The sequence below is a fragment of the Wolffia australiana genome, chromosome 2 (genome assembly GCF_029677425.1).
Source record: "Wolffia australiana isolate 7733 chromosome 2, ASM2967742v1".
NCBI lineage: Eukaryota > Viridiplantae > Streptophyta > Magnoliopsida > Alismatales > Araceae > Wolffia > Wolffia australiana.
In genome coordinates this window covers 1459487-1465035 of record NC_135836.1, presented here as the reverse complement: position 1 = coordinate 1465035, position 5549 = coordinate 1459487, and the positions used below count along the sequence as shown (strand labels likewise).

General features: G+C 41.0%; 1 pseudogene across 1 annotated transcript; it reads right to left on the bottom strand.

The window, feature by feature from the left end:
* Positions 1 to 662: 662 nt before the first annotated feature.
* Positions 663 to 4009, bottom strand: LOC144700312 ((S)-N-methylcoclaurine 3'-hydroxylase isozyme 1 pseudogene; annotated as a pseudogene). The gene is made up of 3 exons (XR_013580699.1): positions 3320 to 4009; positions 2235 to 2394; positions 663 to 1361 (listed from the first exon to the last, which is right to left on the bottom strand). The product of XR_013580699.1 is annotated as a (S)-N-methylcoclaurine 3'-hydroxylase isozyme 1 pseudogene (transcript).
* Positions 4010 to 5549: the final 1540 nt, after the last annotated feature.

Sequence of the window (5549 nt, the reverse complement as noted above, 5' to 3'; positions counted from 1 at the left end):
CTTCCTTATACTCTCCTCTCTATTCACTATTTCATACAGGTTTGGGAATGAGAACCAAAGCTTCTTTTCTCTGCAAAACAATGTCGAGATTCTATCGATTCAAAAATTGAAAGATGAAAGGATGATAATATCAATAAAGAATGATTAAGTACACGCTATAGCTGGCAAGAAGAATTCATGAACTCAAGAATTCATGAATTCATGTACACGATATATATATAGCTGGCACGAAATAGACGCATTAGCAAAGTAGATTAATACGGAACCCAAGTGATCCACATCTATCAATGATAAGGGCATTGCAACCTTCTTATAAATCGTTTTCTTCGGAGAAAATACACCTTGTGTATCTTTATTTTGACCGGCACGTATAATCCAAATCAGTAGAGATAAAATTACTTCCTCTAATATTTAAGCCCGGACCAATAATACCAATCGTCAAGAACAAAGATAAAAGAAAATATTAACTAACGGAAATCAAAACAGATAACCTTGCAATCACATAAAACATAATAAAGAACGGTCAAGAACAAAGATAAAACAAATAATATTGGCGGACGGGAATCAAAGTAGACAACCTTCACTTTACTTGAAACGCGACTAGAAACCGAAACAAACGACATAATCAACCAATCACACGAAAGTCAATAAAATAACAGTCAAGAACAAAGATCCAACGGATAGTATCAACTCATTAACATACGTAAACCAATACATAATTATTCACTATTTTACACAGGTTTGGGAATGAGAACCAAAGCTTCTTTTCGCTCCAAAACAATGCCTAGATTCTCCTCCATGTTCAGCTCACCGCATTCCTTCCCGCCGGGCATGACCCAGTCAAAATTATGCACCATAGTCGCTAAGAGCAGAAGAACAATGCGAATACCCATCAACATACCGGGGCACATCCTCATGCCTGCACCAAAGGGGACAAACTCAAAGTTTCCCCCTTTATAATCTACGTCACCAGAAAGAAATCTCTCTGGCGAGAACTGAAGAGGGTTTTCCCAGACCTCTGGGTCTCGGCCAATAGCCCAGAAATTCACTAACACAGTGCAATTCTCTGGAACAGTGTATCCCATCACCTCACAGTCTGTAATGGCGCGGTGGGGAAGAAGAAGCGGTGCCGGTGGGTGAAGACGAAGGGCTTCTTTAATGCAAGCATGTAGAAAAGTTAAGCGACTAAGCTGGGTTTCGTCTGGAATGGCGAGGTCTTGTTTATCTGTAGACGAACGTGTGCCCATGACTTTGGTTAACTCGTTCTTTGCTCGGTTCATGATTTCTGAGTTCCTCAGAAGCTCAGACATGATCCATTCTATCAGACTTGTGGTCGTGTCTGCTCCGGCGGCAAAGATCCCCTACAAAGCCTTGAGAATTAGTGACTTTCATCGTAATACCTTTGAATTTTGATTATATGCATAAGCAATAAAGTTTTTGCGGATGATCCATCATACGAAAACCCTAAATCCTAAACTCTAAATCCGTCATTGGTCGATTATCATGCATTTCTGGACGATGAGGAAACCTGTCATTCATCAATATTTGTAGCTTTGGATGATGTTGACGTCTTTGTCATCGTCACTTGTCTTTAGAAAGAGGCTATCCACAGGAGATGATGGGAGACAATGAAACTTCAAAGTAGATGATGATTTAGTAATTTGAAATCTTCATCCTTGCGAAGACCATGATGATGATGACAACTCATCATCATCTTTGTCTAGATGTTGGAGTTAAGAGCCTACCACTGTGCCAAAATCTGTAGCCATTAGCAAGGGCTCTACTTCTCCTCTTTAATCCTACTTAGGTGTGTCATTGACTCCCATCAGGACCCCATTGGAATATGAACCCACGATTTAAACTATGATACCAGTTGTTGGAGTGAAGTGCCTATCACTGTGCCAAAAACTGTAGCCATTAGAAAGGCAGCTACTTCTCTTTAATCCTATTGATGCAGGGTGTTATTTCCAACATTCCTCGCTTCAATGATGTTCGACGCAAGTGCCTGACACTATACCAAAAGCTATAGCCATTAGCAAGGGCGCTACTTCTCCTCTTTAGACCTATTTAGGCAGGGTGTTCACTCCCAACACTAGATGATACATACCACAATGACAATCTTCATCTGATCGAAGGAGGCCCCACTCCGAAGCAGCACCATAGCAAAGTCCTCCTCTCTCGTCTCCTCGTTCCGCTGCAGCAGAATTTCGTCCCACTTTCTGAAAAGTTTATTCAGATGTGTTCACCTCGCGCCTCAGTCCCTGCACGTCGAAACCCATGACTAGCCCTGGGAATAAGTCCTCGATTGATGGATGGATCCCAAGCTCGGCCATCCTTTCCATGTGTTTCTTCATGTCTGGGAACCAGCCCTGCCCTTCAAGAGAAAGCACGTCCCTGGAGATTTATTGGATTCCGAATGTCAGGATGATGGGTACTTGACGACGTTGCTGACATAACAGTTGATGTTTTGGTGAAAACGTCAGAGTACAGCAATGTAACATGTCCCTTGTAGTGTTTGACACACCCTAAGATCACGCCAACGTCATCAATCCTCATTGATGATGAATTTTGGGTGATAAACTCTGAGAACTAGACGACGGAATGATGATGATGACGATGACATAGACAGTTTATGCCGCCAGGACAAGTATCAACCTTGAGACAACATCATCATCACATGTCATCGCCATTGCCACCCACTCCTGAATATCAAAACTTTCTGTGACATTGCCGCAAATAGCTTTTAAGATAAAGTTTAGCAAAAATGATGGTTGAGGATGACGGATGCTATTCCTCAAAGAGAAACCACTCATGGAGATTGTTTGGGTTATGCTTGTCAGGATGATGAAGATGACAATGTCATTGACGAGTGGGTTAGCATTTTATTGATGAAGGTATCAACGTTTGTGACATCATGTCACATCATTGATCCTCACTGAGGATGAATGCTGGCTGATAGACGACGATGGGATCACCGTTGTAGGGTAAAATGATAAAAGATGATAAAAATATCATTTGCCATTTACTTCAAAACGTCATTTGAGTTAAAAACATAGAAAATCCTTCATTGGTTCATCCCATTGACACTGACGTTGATGTTGAACACCATCATTGTCAAACGTCTATCATGCTTCATCGTCATCTGAGCATACGGAACCCTTGCTTCTCATCATCAAACTTTTACTTCATCTTCATCGCCGTTGATATTTAAGCAAAAATGTATAGGAAAAAATGAAGGTCAACGTTGACAGACAACGCGAACGCAATCGTCAACTATTGACCTAAAGTCTTAAATTGTGGTCGTAAACAAAACTCGTACCTGGAGAAGACGAGATTACCGATAATGTTGAAAACGGTGGTGAACACAGCCTCGCCGATCTTGACTTCGTCTCCGGATCTGGAGAGAAGAAACTGAGCCATCTCCATGGCTTTCTGCTCTATCACAGGGGCGTGCTTGGAGAGAGACGGAATAGATAGAAGGTGGGCTTTCATCAGAGAGCGAAGAGACCGCCAGTATTCGTCGCAGTCGAGATTCCAGAAGAAGGAATCACCGACTCTCTCTTGGGTACGATAGGCGCTGGGGATGTGTCTGCTGCAGAGAAAGCGGTCGCATGTTTTGAGAACGTGAGAGGCGGAAGAGGGGGAGGAAGCTACGACGATGTTCCAGAAGCCAAGGCGAAGGTAGAAGAGGGGGCCGTAGTCGTTGGCTATGGCGGCCAGAGCTGCGTGGAGACGTAGTTTTGAGGAGAGAAGGCGAAGGAGAAGGTGGGGGAGGTTGCCGATGATAGGCCATGGGCGTGGCCCCGGAGGGAGGGCAGCTCTCTTTGTTGTTGTCCTGAAGAAGAAGAAGAAGAAGAAGAAGAGGAAGAGGATAATTGGGAGTAGCAGGCTGAGAAGAAGAGGAAGAGGAAGAAGAGACCAGGGGACCATCACGGGCGTGTTCTGGTGGATGGGGTTGACGGCTCAAACCGCTGATTATAAGTTTCTGTGAGGGGGTAATTGGGACAAAGAAACAAGTCCACGGTGCAAAGATGAGATATTTTTTTAACGGATGGTTGTGGTAGAAGGGCCTGGGAAGATGGAATAGTTTGGCACTGATTTCAAGGAAGAGAGAGTTGCTTCATTAATTTGTTTTTTTTGTATCCGGTTAAACACTGAACCTTGGGGGGCCTAGCCCTGGGTTGTGGTATTTAGGAAGAAAGTGGATATTGCATATGGTGTGGGAACATGCTTGTACATAAAGCCATATAGATCAGATGAGTAAGGCAGGGGGGAGCCCTCTGGACGATATGGAAAAGCAAAAAATTGGAAGTATGAATATAAATTGATCCATTTGCATTAGTTTGAGGGCTTGGAGAAAGACAAGGGTACCTTTGAAACAGGCTCCCAAATGTTTTATAAGCCAAAAATCACGAAGAAGCATTGACCTGCAGATTCCTAGAAGTGATAACCTTTGGGACCAAATTGCAGCCTTTGATAGAGGCCATCAATGAACGGAGAGGCAGTATTAGCGAAACAGGGTAAATAAAAATAAAATTTTGGTATCCCACATTTGATCACTGTACGCGAATTTAGGAATTGTCGTCCCAAAGGAGACGTCTCATCCAACCCTGGATTTCTTGTGGCTTACAATTCAATTCAATTGATCATATGCTCAATCAGGTTGAGGCTTCAGACAATTCAATCCAAAAAAGCTATCCAGTAAGCGACAATACCCACAAGATCAGTTTGGGAAGGGTAATTGAGCAATGTAAGTCAATAGCTAATTCTGAATAGTCAATAGCTCATTGGGGAACACAATTAACAATAAGATCAGTTGATTGATCATCATGATCAAACCATTTATGATTGTGTGATAGGTTCTCTATGCTTGATTGATTGTCCAAAACCGATCATGAAGATATATACATATATATAATGGGTTCTAATAACATGCATTTTTAGTGGCTTAATATGACCATATTTTAATATTTATTGGCATTCAATTAATTCTATATGCATGTTATCAAGCTTAAAATGATTAAACATATTTTTAGAATGATGTTCTGTATTTTTTGGCATTTTTATTTATTTATCTTAGATTTTTCTGACAACCGATTCTGAAAGAATAAACCTTTCAGAGTCATAATATGAATTTCCTGGAATTCTTCGACAATAAATTTGGAAAGATATGATTTTTCTAAATCGAAATAAATATTTATTTGTTTTTTTGGGTCTTTAGTTTATTAAATATGGATTTTAGATCTTCTTTTTAATAGTTTGCTTCGTGATGACACGTGTCATCATTCGATTTGTCGAACATCGACAAATCATAGTTAGATATAATGATTGATGACAGCCAATCGTTCACGTAAAACCATTATGGGATCGCTGATCGCGACGTCATAATAGTGCTTAATAATAAAGAAATCACTTTTTCTCTTTTTACTGATGCAGGGCAACATGGACGAATAAAAAAAACATTTTTATTTGCAATAAATACCTTACGTAGAATGAGGCGAAGACCAATTAGAAAATTAATAACGTTCGCTTCTCTCTCCTTCGAATAT